A 20,723-nucleotide genomic window follows, 5' to 3' on the forward strand; every position below is an offset into this window, starting at 1 on the left:
TAGGTTTTTAGAAAGCTAACTGCAGTTTCTAAGAAATGCACAAAAGAGACAATTATTACTATAGTCACCAGCGGAACAATATAAGTAAGTATAAGTAATATAAAAATAACTTAGATTTCATTGTTCATTTGACCTTTATTTTGCTAGTTAAAATGATCACACTTTGGGAATCTCTTCTTAACTGCTCTGTGAGAGCCAAACTGCTTTTTCTATGTGCAAGAGTCTTACTTTTAGATTCAAGTAACCCCCTAAAATGATGTTGATGGAAGCATTTCATTGCTAGTAGTCAACAGACACAAGTTTTAGTTCTCAAACTGAGTGTTTGATGATAATTGAAATTCAGTTTCATCATTGCCCACATTTTCTTAGTTCTAACATTCTCAGCTTTCATGGCAGTGATGGACATTTGAAGGACACAAAAAGAACCATTTGTATGTATGTTCCTATCTATCTATCTAAATGAATGTGTGTGGAGAGACAGAGAGAGAGAAGAAAGAATATACATTTTTTAAACATTTCAGATATGACTTTAAAAGCTCTTAAGGGAGGTTAACATTTGAATACTATTTCCTTCAGTTTATAATTATTTACATTTTTTTCACTTGTGATTTTTGAAGTGGTATTAATAACTTATTGAAGTGTCAATAACCTATCCTTTCATTCTATGTAATTTAGGTTGAGCACCAAAGAAAAGTAACAGTTTGGATCTCTAAGAAGGTGTAGTAATAACTTTGCTATAGAGAAAATCTGTGATGAGATTTGACCTATGACTATGAACATCACTCTTCTAAGATAATGAAAATATACAGAAGGAAGGAAGGGGAAGAGGAAAAGTTTCCATTAGGCTGTATGGGAAGCTTCCTAATGCCAGGGATGATTCCTGGTCTTATCCCCCCACATTCACTGTGGGGGATTCACTTGTGCTGTGAATGTGGTGCATTGTGGATGTCAATAGATATTTGTTGACCAAATGACAATTTCATAGTGACTGACTGGGACAAAAGTTTTGTCACTGAAACAATGACTGATTAAAAAAAAAAGTTTTTTGTTTTTTTTTAATTCTGTTTTTGGCCACACTATGTGGCATGTGCGATCTTAGTTCCCAGACCAGGAAGAAAACCCACACCTTCTGCAGTGGAAGCACCGTGTCTAACCACTGGACCACCGAGGAAGTTTTGAATGACTGATGGCTCATCTCTTTGACCGGGCCTGTAGTGCAGTGAAGAACTGGGGGATAGAAGTGTATGACATCTTTGTTGTTCTTAAGGTATGAGAAATGATTTTCTCTGCATTCTTTGTACGTTTACAGGTGTCTCAATTGAGTGTGGTGGGCATATTTAAAATACTGACTGCCTACGCTTTTAATACCACACTACCCGCTGGTTGCCAACTTTCAAAATACTATAACCATTCCCGTGTCTGTCTCCTTCTGTGGGTCAGGGATGAACAAATGATAGCAGGAAGCATGATCTCACAGAGGGATAACGGCCTCCACCCTGGGACCAACCCTAAGTTTAATGTTCTCATTCTTTGGGACTCTTTCTTCAACTTCTCTGACCTTTTGAGCTCTGGACCTTTCCTGCCTTCATCTTAGATACCTAGCTCCCTGAGATGGATTTGTCTCCCTGGATTTTCCACCCATCCTCTGCTCTGACTTAGAGAAAGGGCCTCATTCTCTCTCTCTCTCTCTCTCGACCTGGGCTTTTCACTTACCATCTGTTCTGATCTTGGCCACCTGACTGAGACTTGAGCCCCATCTCCTACTGCCTACACCCCAGCTGACCCAAGCTGATAAGACAAACATCAGCAGAGCCATTAGAGACCCAGGCACAGAGAAGGGAGGTCTGTGTGGATTATAGAGATTAGGGAAGATTTTTCAAGGGAAGTGGAATTTCAAGGGTGGATTAACTCTGCTTTTCCTCTTGCTATTGGTACAAATGTTGCATGAGCCCACGTGTAGTAAAATGGGACTTCTTCTGTAAGCTAGAGTATTGAGGCTCTTCATTAATTCACACCAGCTTTTCTAGTGTCCATATAGTATAAGGTTTTTTGGTTTCCCTTGTAGGCTATAAACATTCTGTGACTTGAATTGGTTGGGCATAGGATTCTAGGTATACTCCACCTCCCTCCTTCTTCCCTGCTCATGCACACCTATGCTTACTTATTTTCTACCTTCTTGGATCAGAACTGGAAAGCTCAGCTCCACGGTGGGGTTCTGCTTTGGGAGTCATTGAGTGGGCTGTGTCTGCCATATTGTTTGTGGCCATCCACACTGCTTACTGAACCAAACTCTCTGAGCACCCGGGTCAGGGGGAGTCTGGACCAGGGTGGAAAAAAAGTTCGCAGGGCCAAGTGGCAGGCCTGCTTGGGCTCTGCCTGGCCTGATTCGTGGCTTGGAAGTGGAGCCACAGAACTGGGCCAGGAACTTTCTCCATGGGCCCCGGCTCTTAGGCCATGGCTCAGTGACAGTGCTGTGTGTGGGGCAGGATGTGTGCTCTGTCAGCAGAGACTTTTGGCAGCTCCTGCAGTTGTGGAGTGGCTCCCTAGTCTTCCCACCCACACCGTCCTTCAAAGGGGGCTCATCTCTGACCTCCCATAAACTCTCCACTCCCTTTTCCAGTGTTCCTTGTAGAGCGCGGTCTACCTGCCGTGGCAAGTAGGAATATCGTGAAATTTTGAAACTGTGGTCTACTGTGGTCTGTGATCTCAATCCTAGGGGATTTTGTAGGGTGAACTGTACTTTGTGTTTAAGAAAAGTATACCAGACTTTTGGACTTTTCATTTTCTCACTTGGAAACCAAGTGCAGAGGTTAGGGGGCAAGGAAACAAGTCAGTGGGGCCATGATCTTGGGCAGAGGCATCCCATGATGACTCCATGTTCACTGATTTTTGGTTGCTTCTGTCAGCAGAGTGGCTCAGTCTAAGCTACTCTCCGTCTTTTACATTAGCAGTGGTGAAGTTACTTGTAGGAGAAAGTCCTAGAGCAGGAAGCAGGTACCCAGTGGGAACTGTGAGGCCTCAGGCAAGGTGCATACTCTGTCAGATCCAGTTTTCTCACTTGTGTGTAACATATGAGGCATGGCTGATGCTTCTGAAAGTCCCCTCCATAGGACCAGTCCTGGATTTATAATCTTGACCCTGGTTTCAACATTCCTCTGAGTCCATGTTGTCCCTTGCTTTTTTCCACGTTGCTGGCAGTGTCCACTGTGGCCCTTTCAGTCTGGGTTGGATAATGTGGCTTCTTCCCTACCTCTGCCTGCGGCTCATTATTGATTTATTTATTTTTGGCTGCACCGGGTCTTCACTGCTTTGTGTGGGCTTTCTCTAGTTGCGGCGAATGGGGGTTGCTCTTTGTTGAGGGGCACGGGCTTCTCTTTATGGCGGCCTCTCTTGTTGCTGAGCACTGGCTGTAGGCACGTGGCCTTCAGTAGTTGCAGGACAAGAGCTCAGTAGCTGTAGCCCACAGGCTCTAGAGCTCAGGCTCAGTAGTTGTGGCAGACCACGGGCTTTGTTGGTCCTTGGCATGTGGGATCTTCCTAGACCAGTGCTGGAACCCATGTCCCTTGCATTGGCAGGTGGATTCTTCAGCACTGGGCCACCAGGGAAGTCCCTGCCTATGGCCCATTATGATAGAGAACATTTGTTAAACCAGAACATAGATACCAAAGGCATATCAAAAAGTAGTACAAACAGATGAGGGAGCTTCTCAATAAGAAACCAAATGCCTCCACGTTCTATCCCAGGACAGCCCCTCCTGGGGCTGGAACACTATGTTCCACGTGCTGGTTTGAAAATTTGCACTGAGGAATCTTGTTGCCTGGATGGTACAGGCAAATTGCCCTCACTGCTCCCCTGCTGGGCATCTCATCTGGCAAAATAAATCCATCCTATCTTCCTCTTAGGTATGTTTCAAGGGTGACATGGACTAATATTTTGTAAAGTGTTTAGAACAGTCCCTGGTACATAGTAAATGCTTGTTTAACACCTCAGTACCTTGAAATGTTAGTAGGTGTGCTATTACAAAAGACATAAAGAGATTTCCAAGTAAAATAAGTTTGTTTGGAAAATCTGGGTTGATCAAATTAAAACACATTTTTTCTCCCTTTAATATAATACTTAAAATATGTAGTATGCTACTCTGTGGGAGAATTTTGAAACATCCTTAGAGATTGTGGAGGGTATAAGGTATTATTTGGAATTTCCCAAGCTTACTTGACTATAGATTTGTTTTCATGAAACACAGTGGTCTCAAGGAACTCAAGTGTGTCTTTTAGTTGTTTAGTTGCTCAGCCGTGTCGGACTCTTTGAGATCCCGTGGGATGTAGCCTGCCAGGCTCCTCTGTCCATGGGATTTCCCAGGCAAGAGTACTTGAGTGGGTTGCCATTTCCTCCACAAGAGGATCTTCTTCACCCAGGGATTGAACTGAGCCCAAGTGCATCTCATGGAACACAACTAGAAATGTGGTTTCAGGCACATGGAGGCAGTTCCCCAACTGTTCAACATTCATCAGAGGTTTTCTTCTACTGATTTGGTCCTCATACTCTCCTTCTCCAGGGGGATATCTGCCACTTGCTATGCTGTCCTCTATTTCTTTTCATATTTGTATAAAATCTGCCTTTTGTATTTATAAGAGACCCCTGGTGGCTCAATGGTAAAGAATCTGCCTGCCAATGAAGAAGGCTTTGTATTTATATTTTTGCTTGAGCAATTACTTGCTAATTTTAAAGATTGAAATAGCTTAGTTGGAGGCACCCTGTTGAAGGAAGCAACCAACCCTCAATCTCTACTGACGCTGAGTTAGCACAGACTGCCTCAGCCTATGGCAGGGCCCAGTGAACTTATCTGATAGCAAAATGCTGGCTTTGTTAAGAAGAAGAGGTGGCCTGTGAGCTCCTGGGATTAATGAGAGCCAGAAATCTGGCTCCACGATGCTTAGGATGGTAGTGTTTCTGTGTAAGCTAGAAATTCTTCTCCCCAAACTCCTGCTAAGACCTTCTAACTACCAAATGTTCTTACCTGTTACCCAGCTCCAATATTCAACAGGCCTTCCAGAAAGCCAAGTCAGCAGCTATAAAACAGATGAAGGTGTAGGGCTAGACCTCACCAAAGTCAGATGCCTATTGACTTTGCACAAGAACTGTTTAGAGCAAAAAGAATTAGATTAGGGATTAGAATCTCCTGGGACCTAAGACTTGAATGGCCCATTATTGCTTTCAGAGAAAAGCCTCATACATTAATCAAGCAGTCAAAACTTTCCCTTGGGGTTTCCCTGGTGGTATAGTGGCTAGGAGTCTGTCTGCCAGTGAAGGGGACATGGGTTCAATCCCTGATCCAGGGAGATCCACATGCTGTGGAACAACTAAGCCTGTGCGCCACAACTACTGAATCTTTGAGCCACAACTACTGAAGCTCAAGTGCCTACAGCCTCTGCAGGCAACAAGAGAAGCCACTGCAATGAGAAGTCTGTGTATCACAACTAGAGAGCAGTCCCACTCTCTGCAACTAGAAAACCCACACGGAGCAAAGAAGACCCACTGCAACCAAAAATAAGTAAATATTTAGATAAAAACAACCAATATGAAAACATGAAAGAGCCGTAAACTTTGTTAAAAAAAAAAAAAGAAAAAAACTTTCCCAAAGTGGGCCAACCTCTCCTGTCTCCCTCACATGTCAATATATACCTTCATCTCCACTCTTCTGGAATCACCATCCTCAGGTGGCCTAGGACATTGTTGCCTCTGAATCGTTGCTTGAATAACCTTTCCATGTGCTTGGTTACTCTCATACTTACTTTTAAGTCCAAACTAAATATGATCACACTTGCTTTCCCAACTATGCCCACCTACTCCTTGCCCATCAGAAGATACGGGATTCCCTTTTTCTATTTCATTTCTCTTTGTGTAATAGCTCTTGGTGTAGACATGATCTCCACCCATAGAAAACAATTTATTTGAGGGCAGGGACTGCATTGTTTTACTCATGTCTCTGGCCACATCTGAACAAGTTTGCGCTAAGAAATATCTGCCAAAATCAATCAGTTAGAGTCACTGCTCCACTATGATGTGGTTTCTTTAGTGTCAAAATTCAACATACGTACAACTGTGGGGAGCTATTTATTTTGCTTTGACTTATCACGACTGAGTCCCCTCTGGGCTAATTGTTCTGCAGACTCAGGTGATTTTCTTATTTTTCTAAGCTCACTGAATATGGAACAGTGTCTATATGCTTAAGTATGGCATTCAAGGCCCTCTACCATCTGGGCTCACCATACCTCTGAGCACATGGAGAAAGGTTGTAAGTCTCTCCACATCCCCTTTGGTGAACAGCTGGATCTAAAGCAGAATTTCTCCATCTCAGCGTAGTAGTGAGCATTTGGTGCAGGGTCACTTTGCTGTTGATGGCTGTGCCTGGCAGGGTGTTGAGCTGCTTCTCTGCTTCTACCCACCAAATGCAGTAGCATCCTCCCTAACTGGCCCTTCCTCCTGAGACTGGGATAACCAGGCATCCTGTATCTCCAGACAGTGCCACTACCGGTTAAGGACCACTGATCTAGAGGTCTCCAATGTTTTGCTCTGAATCTTGGGATAAAATGGCTCATGCCAGTCTCTCTAACATTCAGGTGATATCTTGCTTGTCTGGAACCAACTGGGAAGGACTGTCACCAGGGCTAGAAAAATGATTTCTGAAAAGAGGAAATAAGCAATGTACTGTCACTCACTCGTACAGTCAGAAACAGGCCATGATCCAAGCGACATAAACCACAGAAAAGCAGAGAGGTAGTCAGATCAGTGGTTTTCAGAGTCCTGTTCATCATGAACCACATCTTTTGAAGAAAGAATTAAAATAGAGACTCCTGGGCTATTCGCTGGATGTACTTATTGAAATTTGGATGTTTTCATGATGCCCAAGGGGATCATTATGCATCCAACACTGTGTTGGACAACAGCGCTTACTTATGTATTTTAGAAATATTTATTTTTAAATAACTAGGTACAGTGTGGGCTTCCCTGGTGGCTCAGATGGTAAAGAATATGCCTGCAATGTGGGAGACCTGGGTTCGATCCCTGGGTTGGGAAGATCCCCTGGAGGAGGCATGGCAACCCACTCCAGTATTCTTGCCTGGAGAATCCCATGGACAGAGGAGCCCAGTGGGCTATAGTCCACGGGGTTGCAAAGAGTCGGACACAACTGAGCGACTAACACATATACACAGAGACAGTGTATTAATGGCACACACAGAACGTGGCTTCAATATAAGAAAAGTACTCTACCTTAACTTTGTTTGCTTTTTTGTTTGTTTGCTTTCCCTCTCTATTTTAACTTAACTGCCTTCCTACTATAATCCATATGTCCTAGAAAAAAAACAAGTCCCCACTAGCATGTGAGGTTCCTTGGGCGCACTTGGGTGAGTCTATCCACCCTGGTACCTGGTGGGTGTTGGATCCAAGTATCTTCTGCATGATGTGGGCACCCAGTGCTGTTGCCACTCCCTCTGCCAATCTGCATGGTCTGCACTTCTTTTTTCTGACCCAGGAAGAGATATTTTTGAGACATAGACGGAAAAGTAAAAAGAAAAGAAAGCTCAGATAAGGTACTCTTTGGCAAAAGAAAAGGATAAAAATGCATTCTAATTGCTTGTTAAATGAGTTATCTTATCAGATTTGGGTCTGTGTTTCTATACGCGAAACCCTAAATTCTTAAGCCCCAGTTCCCCAGAGGGAGTGCAACACAGCAGCTCAGAACTTAATAGATGGACAGATTGTAATTTCTTTCTGTTCTGAGAATATGTATTTCTGCATCATTTGCTATCTTTTCTCATCTGGCATCACTGCCAGGCCCACTGTTGTTGTTCAGTCGCTAAATCATGTCCAATTCTTTGAGACCCCATGGACTGTAGCACGCCAGGCTTCTCAGTCCTTCACTATCTCCCAGAGTTTTCTCAAATCCATGTCCACTGAGCTGGTGATGCCATCTAACCATCTCATCCTCTGTCCACTGTAGGAGATCTGTAACTCCTTAATGATTGGAATTCAGTACTGTACAACCCATAGGCCCACTAGTTTGGCGCAAAAAGATATCTGGATGTTGACCTGTGCACTAAACTATGTGGAGAATTTTCCTACAGTCCGTAAGAGATGGGGAATGGGGAGGGGGGTGTATCCAGACACTGCATGAACCCCTAGAAAGCGCTCTCTTAGCACCCCTGCTTCCTGGGAACTGAAATAACCGGCACTGTGGAACTTGGATGAAAAAGGCAGAACACAGAAAATGATGCCAGAGGAGATCTCTATTGAAAAGACAAGCAATCCAGATTCTGTTGGAACTGTATCTCCCCAGTTTAAGAACAACCCCGTCATTAGAACGGCAGAGCCAACACTAGGAAATGTAAATAAAGCTATATCCAGTAATGGGACAGGTTCAGAGGCCTATCCTGACCTCTGCAATAAAATCTGGCCCCAGTCCTTTCAGGTTTGTGTTTCTAGGATCTTTTGTTTTTGTTTTATTCGCACGCTTGTTCCTATTTGTCAAGCAGCTAGGCTGGTGTCTGGGTGTTTACAGATTTTAGGGGTGTAGGTAAAACACCAAATGGGGATCTGAGACCCCAGTGCAGGAGAATACATTTTTCACAGCTGTTTGGTTGAAACTTGAGACTGGAGGGAATCTCTCTTTTTAGCCAGCCTTGCCTAATATTCTGGCATCCTACAATTTTGTATACTTTTTAAGGAAAAGGAAAAGGAAAGTGGGAGGGTGGGAGGGTTTGTCTTTCATTATCTCTGCTGGAGAAGTGAGGAAATGTGGTGTTTTATTCATAGGCAAATTTTTCTGGCAAATCTTTTGAAAGTTAGTGGGATTTTATAGATCCTCTCTGCCCACACCACCCCCTCTATGTTAGCTGCTCTTCATCAGAAAGTCTTTGGTAGATTGAATTATTGGCCTTGATTCTTTGTCCTCACACTTTATGGCGTGACTCTGTAGCCCCTCCCATGAAAGGCAGAGTGCATTTTTGTACTGCTGGTCACTTGCTTTGGTCAATAAGGCGTGCGTGGGAGGGACCATGTGCCAGCTCTGCACTTGGGCTTTAAGAGGCATCACTGCTCCCATTTCTATGCAAAAAGCTTTCCCCAGGGAGTTCCCACCCCCTTTCCCAGGCCTGGATAAATGCACTGGGAACCTGCAGCCTGGAGCCAAGTGCAGCTGGATCTAGAGCCACTTAGCTGAGCACAACCAAGATGGGCCAATACCCAGTTGACCCGCAGACCTCTGAGCAAGAATAAATGATTATTGCTTTAATCCACTGAATTTCAGAGTGAATTACTTGTTAGGCAATGCTCTTAATCCACTTATCTCCCCAATTCACATTTTAATTCTCAGCTCAGTATGTTTAAGGATGAATGGATCATTTTTTCTGGACCCTTCACAATGCTACAAGGGCTGGTTCTATACGTTGGCTTCACTGACAACATGTTGTTAGCCACCAGCTTCTGCTTTAATGAAGAATGACTCTGGGGAAAAGTGTAAGCTTCTGATCTCTACACACTGAGTTTTGTATAAGACAGTCCAGTCCTAGAGTGAAGTCAAGCTTCTGCCACTTAATCACTGTGCAACTTTGGGGAGCTCATGAGCCTCTCTGAATCTCCATTTCACCATCTGTTGAGTTTTCTGGGAGAAAGGAGAGATAATGTACATAAAGTGCTCTGCCCATCATAATTGTTATATAGATGGCAGCTGTTATGTTTGTGAAATAAATCAAGGAATGCTAGTTTTTGTCAGTAGCAAACATCTGGTACTTTTCATAAGGTACTAATACCTACCTCTTTCTTCAAATATGGCACCTTCCTTGAGCTCCAGCTGGTGCCTGTCTGAGTCTGATATTACATGTCATCACTATGTCTTCCTTCCCTAGTCCCTACCCAGTAAACTCTTCATAGTGGTTGTTAAGCAGTAGACCTAGCTGTTTTTGTCAGTGGGTGCTGGTCAGCAGCAGTCACAATGATAATAACAGACGTTGAGTGCTTACTAGACTTTGCCAGACAAGGCACTCCCCACTGCAGAGACAAGCAGGAACCAAAGCAAGGTCGTGGGTCCCAGACCTTCACATTTCCCTTTAGATTGAATCCATTTTTGGTAAGAAGAAGTGGGAAGGGAAGACATTCTCAATGACCTAAATAAGATTGTATCATCCAAAAAGAATTCAAACTGGAAGAGATTGAGATAGCATTCACTGACATGCTTAAAATTTTCTCTTCCCAACTACCCCGTGCAGTGATCAGAGATGAAAAAATTAAGAAACTACATCTCCTTTGCACATCTCAAGAGCAATGTGAGTGTATGTGAGTCTGTGATGTGGTGATAATAATAATACAAACACATATAAATTACATGCTGAATACCCTGCAGACATCATCTTATTTAACCCTCAGCAAGCAGCCCTATGAGGTAGACCTTCCTCCTGTGGTCTTTTCCTTCCTTCTGTAGACACCGACTTGCAGCTAAGCTCAATTATTGGTCCAAGGTGTTTTGACTGGGAAGTGATGAGGTTCCCAGACAAGGTGATTCCAGGGCCCAGATGCCCTCAGACTCCAACATGCTGCCTTGTTATTGCTCTGGCATTTTGTGTCTATGTCCCAAATTCATCCATTCATTCCCTGTACCATATTCATAGGTCAAATGGTGCCATTCCATTTCTTTTCCCTAGCAATGCTTAAAGAGAGCATTTTTAGCATCTAATTCCTATTGTGAGCACTGATTTTTTTCTCTTGGGAGCTCCAATACTCTCAAGACTGAGAAGGAACTAAAGGGAGCATGTGTTATCATAGATTATTCATAGTAAAGAATTTGCTGCGCCCAGAGCAACAAAGATCTGTTTGTGTGTAGACTGCAAGGGGAGCAATTGTATCACACTGAACACCATAAGCAGAGCACTGAGAAATGAGCTTCTCCTTGGGCCCCATGGAGTGGTCCTCAGTAACAATCTCTCATAGAGTTTCTGGATCCTTCTTAACCCGTCCTCTGCTGCTCTTTCTGAAACAGCCAAGGACTCCGCATTATCAAAACAAAAGTCAGTTATGCTAAAATGAATCCTGAAAACACTGTTTAAAAGACAGATATCAGTATTTATTTTAGTACAACTTTTCTGTCTGGAAACAGCATCTTCATGAACCTGAACTTCCACACATTTGGCTTCTTAACTGGGTATGAAGAGGCCAGAGAACAATCAGTGGATATCCAAAACAGCCCTCTTGTTTTAAGAAATCTGAATCTTAGCAGTTTTGTGAAAGAACAAACTTTTCTTTTGGGGGGGGAGTCATTGCCATGGGGTAGATTTAGTGATGTTGGGAATCGATTTCTATTTAGTGCTGACCATGGAAGATTGAAGATAGCTTGGCATTTTCTGATTCTTCTCCCATGGAGCAGAGAGTTCTAGCTCTCCATTTAAATCTGAGTTGGCTTGTGATGTTTTGACCAACAGAGTGTGTGGAGATGATGTTGGGCTGGCTCTGGGCCTTGCATTTAAGAGGATCAGCAGTTTCTGATTTGGTCTTTTGCAAAATCAAGGCTTCATGTGGGAAGTCCACCCTTGCTGCAGTTGCCAGGCTGTGGGAAGCAGGAGGCACGTGAGGGTCCTGGCAGGTGAGTTGCAACCAAAGGAGTGAGACAGAGATGAGAGAGATGGAGGGAAGGAAGGAAAGAGATGGAAAGAGAGAGTGAGAACATGCACTGTGGCATCTATTAGGTGAGTGAGAAGCAATTCCAGAATCTCAGAAATAGATCCTCCAGCCCCAGTTGGGATCAGAGATAAACCACCAGAGTGAACTCTTCCTAAATTCCCAACAAAATTGGGAACAAAATAAAGCAGTTGCTTTAAGCCACAACATTTTGGAATTGTTTGTGATATGGTAATAGATAACATTTTCAACTACAAAGATCATTGTAGCAAATCCTAAGATAGTTCTCTGGCTCTCAACTTGGATAAAGCAATAATTTTTCAGGTGTTAGGATTGGAGGGTCAAAGACATCATTGGTTCTGATATGTTTATTTCACAAAAGAAATTGAAATCCATAGATGTGAAAACAGCAGGTAGAGTGAGGGGGGTGGTTAACTGCTGTTCTAACAACCTTGGGACAACTTTCCCAGATAAGAGCATTTCTTGGTCTTCAAGTTTCCTGTGAGGGTATTTACTGCTGCCACTAAATTCAGAATCTCTCATTTTCCTCACTCTGTTCCACGGCAGGCAGGGCTTCCTCTGAGGGACCATGTCTAGTTCCAGGTTCTGGGAAACCTTCCTTTCTTCTTCTTCCACCTAATCCAGGAGCAGAGATCATTCAACTTCAAATGCAGACCCAATGGACATTGTAATTCATGCTTTCAAGTTTCCCTCCTTCACAACAGGCGCCTGGGGTGTCCCCGGGGAAGCCAAGAAAAGGCGAACCCCAGGACAGGATGAGGTCAGGCTCCTGCATTATCTGACTGGGTCTTGGGTCCTGTGGGTTCATCCCACGCTGCTCACATGTAGCAAGTCACAGCCCTGGATTCCGCCTCCCCGCCAGCCGCCCCCGCCTCACCGGCTCATGCATTTGTGTTTCTGTGGCCCGCGTGCTCTGCGCAGAAGTTAACCACTCACTTTTACGTTCACAAGGGACGGGTAGCTTGCAGGAGACCCAGCTTAGCTGACTTCCCTTAGATTAAACTGCTCTTGGTGGAAAACCTCTGAAGAAATAACCTTTCTGGTATTTTCTGTCTTTGTCTAACTGAGATCCAGAGTAAAGTAGTCCCTATTACACTTGCCCCAGCCTTACCCAACACAAAGGGACTTTAGGTTTTAGAGACTAAATAGTTTCCGAAAATGAGTCGTGGCAATGCCCCAGTCGTGGCAATGATGGGACTCAGGCTTAGTGGGAAAATTGGGGAAAATACTTAAAAGTTATTCCCTCGTCCACGAATATGATAAAAAATAATATAAAAAGAGAAAAAATATAAAGCTTAGACTAGCATTTTACAGAGTGGTTCAAGGACCATTTGCACTGGAATGACATGGGATGCTTGTGAAAAATAAAGATTCCAGAGCTCTAGTCTGGACCTCATAAACCAGGTTCTCTGGGGGTGGAAATGTAAATTTTCGTTGTTTCTCCCAGTGGTTCTTCTGCTCATTGAAGTTTGAGAATGGCTGCCTTAGATTTATTTTACACACACACTTCATGAAATATTTTCTGGGAAGTCCATGCAAATTTCAGTTCTGATTTATTGCTCCCTTCCTAATTCTTGCATGTGCACATGTATATAAGCACACCCACATGCACACACTCAAACACACATATAGACACACACACACGCACACACTTGTTTTATAAACCTCTAATGGGAATGGGGAAAGGGGTGGAGGCAGACTAATTTAAATCTTTCTGTGTGGTTTTTAGACTTCAGGACTCACACTCCCCTCCACTTAGCCTTATCTGCTCCCTTGAATATTTCTTTTTTTGCATGAAACATTCCCCATTTAGAGTTTCCTGCCACAAGGGAAATTCCCAGGTGCAAGAACTTTCAGCCAGCCTCAGGAAAGACTCTGATGTGGATCTTTGAAGATGGAGGAACTTAAATATTAAAGGATCCACCAGGTGCCAATAGAGTTGAATGGGAATCCCAAAGGGGAATTTGTTTTCAACATAAATACTAATAATATAGTAATTGTGAAGCGAATATTTATAGTGTGTGGAGTGCTCTGATCAGTGCTGCCCTGGCTGTCTTGTGGGATGTCAGGGTGTGTGAGGCAAAGTAGCAAAAAATGGGAAAGCAGTGACCTGGGGAATTTGTGTTGAACAGGGATTGCTTTCTGTCCTTCCCCCCTGACAGTTCTTGGTTCCAGGCCTCATACTCATTAACCCTTCACTAATGGAAACTTCTGCAAGTGGTCCTTCACATTATAGTAGAGAAAACCTAGAACTGATTAGAAACTTGGAAAGGCATCAGGTAAGAACACCTTTCATTCTTTAGACATGATGAAACAGCCAAGGATTGCTTAAATATATCCATTTTTCAAGACTGAGCTGAATGACAGATGCTCCATGAGGCACTTACCACATTACAAATACTATTATTATACTGTTAGTTTTTTTTTTCATAGTTTATGTAGTTATACCATTATACATAGAATATCTATGTGTATATACATAGAGAGAGAGCTTAGTTGCTCAGTCATGTCCGACTCTGTGATGCTATGAACTGTAGCCCACCAGGCTCCTGTATTTATGGGGTTTTCCAGGCAAGAATACTGGAGTGGGTGGCCATTCCTTTCTCCAGGGGATCTTTCTGACCCAAGGATGGAACCCAAGTCTCCTGCATTGGCAGGCAGATTCTTTACCATCTGAGCCCTCATATACAGCTTGAAGTAATATGCTGATTAATATTATAATAATATTAGCTACTGTTTTATAGAGATGAGGCTTCCCAGTTGACACTAGTGGTAAAGAATCTGCCTGCCAATGTAGGTTAGACGTAAGAGACATGGGTTTGATCCCTTGGTTGGGAACATCCCCTGGAGGAGGGCACGACAACCCACTTCAGTATCCTTGCCTGGAGAATCCCTTGGACAGAGGAGCCTGGTGGGCTACAGTTCATGGGGTCACAAAGAGTCAGAAATGACTGAAGCGACTTAGCACACATGCATTCCTGCTAGTTTTAATAGGCCAGTAGTGTTATTTGGCTTCTCTGGTGGCTCAGAGGTTAAAGCATCTGCCTGCTAATGCGGGACACCTGGGTTCAATCCCTGGGTCGGGAAGATCCCCTGGAGAAGGAAATGGCAACCCACTCCAGTATTCTTGCCTGGAGAATCCCATGGACGGAGGAGCCTGGTGGGCTACAGTCCACGGGGTCACAAAGAGTTGGACACGACTGAGTGACTTCACTTCCACTTTTCACTTTCAGTAGTGTTATTATCTTGTGTATTAATACCTGTAACAATATTACTATTATCCAATTAAAATAATACTAGCCAGGTAATAAAACCAGCCGCAACAATAATAATGGCTACTGTTTATTGAGCACTGACCAGATGTTACGTCTAGCCGCAAGTATGATCTCATCTAATGTTCCCACCATTCCAAGCACTCTTACTTTGCATATGAGGAGATAAAGTTTTGCCCAGCCAGAAAACAGTGAGACAGGGATTTGAACCCAGAACCCATTTTCCCCCAATTAGCAGGTCACCCCTTCTCACCCTTTGGGTACAGAGAATGGTCTGCAGTTTGATTGGAACATTTGATCACCGTCTGCCTTTTCTTAGAGCAATTTATGAGTTACCAGCTCCTGGAGGGCAGAGTGCAATTTATATCTGAAAGCTTCAGAACCCTCAGCCCTGTGCCTTGAACTTACAGATAAGCACTGTTCAAATGTTCAGAACATTGCATAAGCGCTGTTCAGATAAGCGCTGTCTGAATTGGTTAAAATTCCTCACTGACAACAGGGTCAGGCTTGTTGGTGACAGTGGTGGCCCAATTTCTCTGGTGTGCAGTTCCAGGAGAGCAATGATTATTTATAACTTGTGTCTAGTGATCACAGGATTCCCATGACTATTTCATTCAGCAAGGACCAAGGCAACTGTTATCCAATCATTTGCAAAGTGTCAATCAGGTTTAAGATGAGTTCCAGTAAACTATATAATAATAATGAGAATAACAGTCACTGAGTGCTTCCCACGTGTTGAAAACTATGCTAAACTCTCTGCAAAATTAATCTCGTAACCCTTATCACAACTCTTTGAGGTAGATGTTATCTTTTTTTCTATAGATGAAAGTTGAATAACCTGCCCCAAAATCAGCCAGCTGGTGAGTTGCAATGTTCAGATTTGAAATCCAATTTGACTCCAAAGTAAATGCTTTTAATCATTTAATCACTCTTCTAATCAACTCATTCTTCCCTTCCTTCCAAAAATATTTAATGAATGCTTCTTCTTCACTGGGCTTCTGTAAGATGAATGATGCAAAGATGAGCTGATAAGACACTTTCCGTTCCCTAAAAAGTATTGGGGGAAATCAGAGGTGAAATAAGCACTTATAAGATATGAGGGTGACAGCTCCAATAGAATTGACAGTGTTTTGAGAGCAGATGCATAACAGCCGTGATACCTGGGTACCTGCTTGGCTTTTGAAGATCCCTGAGTCCTCATACCAACCATCTGGGCTGGATGTCAGCAGTCCTCCTTGTATGTGACGATGCTGAGTTTCAGAGAAGTCACAACAATTGCTCAAGGCCACACAGACATCAAGTGGCAAACTTGCCATAAATCCCAAAGTTTGTGCTTTCCTTACCAGGCCAAGTCACCCAGGACTAATAAACCAACATAAAACGGACACCTTGCTCCATAGTGGGCAATATGTTTTCTACTAAATAAAATATTTAAATTTCCTCCTAGCCAAACTATAATCTCTCCACACACTTCAGAAAAACAACGTCCAAAACTCTTGCTTTTCGACCATCCTTTCTGTGAGGATGTGGAGGAAATCCTTAAGATAACAACAGATCTTATAATTTCTTCAAGTTCTGTTGTAATGGAGTTTGCTAGGAAAGTTGCTCCTCAGTTCATATTTATTTAAACCTTCCATACCTTGGATTAAAACCAAGAATGAGTAGCTTCATTCTGGGTTGTGACAGGCTGATTGAGGACAAGTACTAAATGCTGAAAAAAAAAAAAAAAAAAAATGGAGGTACTTGAAATACAGGGTACTTGGTGGCTGGGGCAAAACTGAGGACGTGAGGTTCCACAGGGTGTTTGAGGCTGAATTGTTAACACACTGGAAGTTCCAAGACATTTAACCTCTTGCTGGTCCTGTGAATTTTCTTTCTTTCTTTTGCTAAATAAGCCCAGTAGCATGGAATGGCTTCAGAGGGAACATAAACTGGCCTACCACTTTGAGAATACTGCAAATGCCCTGGAAGAGGAGATGAAAAGGGTTCAGAGGCAATATTCTCCTGTAAGGGCATTGGAAAACTTTCACTTCTCTGAAAGTGCTTTTTTTTTTTTTTACAGGAGTTCAGGACTGCTTTTGAACCATTATCGAAATGATCAACAGAGTAGCAGAGTCACCAATGTAAGTTTTGTGAATTTTACAGTCTTTGGTCCAAATCAGCCTCTCATCTTTAATAGAAGAGAAATTTTATGCACTTACAGAGCACCGTGGCTCAATAGTTGTCTTTGCTCTATTTGATTTCCTGATGTTTAACGCTGTCATAGTTTCAGAGGGTCCAGCAAGGCTTTTTCCCAATAGAAGGCTCTGCTAGCTTCCTGCTCTCCCTCGCCTGTGGTCTGCCCATCCACGCAGTGACATTCTTAAGCTCCAACCTCACAGGACACATCACACATTCTGAACTGCACCCTGCATTTTCGTGGTGTCTGAACACATTAAAAAAAACTGTTCTCGTGAACAGTATTTGGACATGAGACAACTAATTTCCTGCATCATGTGTGGATTTCAGAACAATGCCAGAGGGGCTAAGAACACACTTTCTCTGTTGACTACACAAAAAAGTTTTCAGCATCTGCCCAGGGCCAGAAATTTATCTTCTCCAGTATATTAAGAACACTAAGCTGGAGAGCCCATGTTAAAGAAAGAACATTTATTTAGCCAAGTGCTTTTGAAATCATTTTTTGGGGGGAGTTCTGAGAAAGCACTGAAGAATAAAGTGCCTCAACTAGTGCTGACCTGATCACCTGCAAGCAAAATTTAAACAGAAAAGTCTGATTTCCCTCTGCCCCTTCCCTTTTAACCCCTCTCACCAGTTTTCTTATTAGTTAAAGGTCAGTAATAGTTGGCTGATGTGGTAGATTGTTAATACATTGTGTTAGTGAAGGTCATTTTCATCTGACCAGAAGTCCAAGTAAATTCAAATTCAGAAGAAGTAAGTCATCATTTACTCTTTTTCTCATTACTCAATAAAAAAATTCAGACTTCCAGCACTTTTTTTTTTTAACTTCTCTCCGTGTTTATTTATTTATTTATTTTTGACCACACCACAGAGCATGATGTGGGATCTTAATTTTCCGACCAGGGATGGAACCTGCAACCCCTGCATTGCAAGTGTGGAGTCTTAACCACTGGACTGCCAGGGAAGTCCCACATCCAATACTTTTTAAAAAGAAAGTATTGATCTGTGTAAGGAAAAGATGAGCCTGAGTGAGACTTATCACAGTTACTTGTGAGAGATGACGTGCTGTGAAAAATTTCAGAAAGGGACTCATTAGGGTTGCATGATATAAAATTTGGGATTTTAGGATTTAAAAATATATTTATATTTAGATAAAAAATGGGGATCTGAGGGATCATGTTAGAAATAACAGATTATAAACAGGTGATCCACACATTACATGGAGTCCATAGATGTGTTTGTTTGGCCTAAAGAGAACTCATAGAATTTAAAATTATTCCCAGCATTCTAAAATGGGAGAAAGAAAATATACGAGAACATCTTTATGATCTTGGGTTAGGCAAAAATTTCTTAGCTAAAACACCAAAATCATGATCACATGAAAAAAAAATAAGTTGGGCTCTAGAAAAATTAAAAATTTGTGTTTTTGGAATATACTGTTAGAAGAATGAAAGCTGAGTCATGGATTGGAAGAAAATAGTTGAAAATCACATATCTGATAAAGGACATGTATAAAGTTTACAGAAAGAACTCTGGAAAATAATAAAACTTCAATAATATGAAAATAAATAACCCAATAAAATTGGGCAGAAGATTTAAATGGACACTTAAGCAAATGAGATATATGGACAGCAAACAAACACATAAAAAGATATTCAACTGAAGTAAGGAATATATTTAAGGGAATGTAAAGTAATGCAAATTAAAACCACAGTGAGATATCACTGGTGAAGTGATAGTGAAGTCACTCAATCATGTCTGACTCTTTGCGACCCCATGGACTGCAGCCTACCAGGCTCCTCCACCTATCGGATTTTCCAGGCAAGAGTACTGGAGTGGGCTGGCATTCCCTTCTCCAGGGGATCTTCCCAACCCAGGGATCAAACCCAGGTCTCCTGCATTGCAGACAGATGCTTTACCAACTGAGCCACTAGGAAGATATCACTACACAACTATTAAAATGGCTAAAATTAAAACGACTGGCCATACTGAGTGTTAGCAAGCATTCAGAGAAATGGAACTCTTGTACACTGCTGGTAGGATTGTAAAGTGGTAACTGCCATTCTGGAATCAGTTTGGTAGTTTCCTAAAAGGTTAAATACTTGGTATATATATATGTGCTTACAAATTGCACATTTTATTTTTATTTATTTTCTAGGAAGTATAGTTGATTTATAACATTGTGTCAGGTATTCAACATCAGTTCAGTTCAGTCGCTCAGTTGTGTCTGACTCTTTGCGACCCCATGAATCGCAGCATGCCAGGCCTCCCTGTCCATCACCAACTCCCGGAGTCCACCCAAACCCATGTCCATTGAGTTGGTGATGCCATCCAGCCATTTCATCCTCTGTTATCCCCTTCTCCTCCTGCCCCCAATCCTTCCCAGCATTAGGGTCTTTTCCAATGAGTCAACTCTTCGCATGAGGTGGCCAAAGTATTGGAGTTTCAGCTTCAACATCCGTCCTTCCAATGAACACCCAGGACTGATCTCCTTTAGGATGGACTGGTTGGATCTCCTTGCAGTCCAATGGACTCTCAAGAGTCTTCTCCAACACCACAGCTCAAAAGCACCAATTCTTTGGCGCTCAGCTTTCTTCACCGTCCAACTTCACTTCCATACATGGCTACTGGAAAAACTATAGCCTTGACTAGATGGACCTTTGTTGGCAAAGTAATGTCTCTGCTTTTAAATATGCTATCCAGGTTGGTCATAACTTTCCTTCCAAGGAGTAAGCATCTTTTAACTTCAATTGAGAAAGGAGTATGTCAAAGTTATATATTGTCACCCTGTTTGTTTATCTTATATGCAGAGTACATCATGTGAAATGCCAGGCTGGATGAATCACAAGCTGGAATCAAAATTGCCAGGAGAAATATCAATAACCTCAGATATGCAGATGATACCACCTAATGGTAGAAAGCCTACCACCCTAATTGCAGGATGATACCACCCTAATGGTAGAGAGCTTCTTGATGAGGATGAAAGAGAAGAGTGAAAAAGCTGGCTTAAATCTGAGCATTCAAAAAAACTAAGATCATGGCATCCAGTCCCATCACTTCATGGCAAATAGATGGGAAAAAATGGAAACAGTGGCAGATTTTATTTTCTTGGGCTCCAAAATCACTGCAGACAGTGGTTGCAGCAATGAAATTAAAAGATGTTTATTCTTTGGAAGAAAAGCTATGACAAACCTAGACAGCATATTAAAAAGCAGAGATATCACTTAGCCAACAAAGGTCCATCTGGTTAAAGCTATGGTTTTTCTAGTAATCATGTAAGGATGTGAGATTTGGACCATAAAGAAGGCTGAGCGCCAAATAATTGATGATTTCAAACTGTGGTGCTGAAGTCTCTTGAGAGTGGCTTAGCCTGCAAGGAGATCAAAACAGTAAATTCTAAAGGAAATCAACCCTAAATGTTTGTTGGAAGGACTGATGCTGAAGCTCCAATACTTTGGCCACCTGATGTGAGGAGCCAACTCATTGGAAAAGACCCTGATGCTGGGAGAGACTGAGGGCAGGAGGAGGAGGGGCAACAAAGAATGAGATAATTGGATGGTATCACCAATTCAATGGACATGAGTC

The 20,723-nt window shown here is 42.5% G+C and overlaps 1 long non-coding RNA gene across 1 annotated transcript; it reads left to right on the top strand.

Moving 5' to 3' along the window:
* Nucleotides 1–1,204: 1,204 nt before the first annotated feature.
* Nucleotides 1,205–20,125, top strand: LOC133070697 (uncharacterized). Its single transcript, XR_009696200.1, has 3 exons — nt 1,205–1,267; nt 17,023–17,083; nt 19,949–20,125. It is a non-coding gene; the product is annotated as an uncharacterized LOC133070697 (long non-coding RNA).
* Nucleotides 20,126–20,723: the final 598 nt, after the last annotated feature.

Source organism: Dama dama, chromosome 15 (assembly GCF_033118175.1).
Source record: "Dama dama isolate Ldn47 chromosome 15, ASM3311817v1, whole genome shotgun sequence".
NCBI lineage: Eukaryota > Metazoa > Chordata > Mammalia > Artiodactyla > Cervidae > Dama > Dama dama.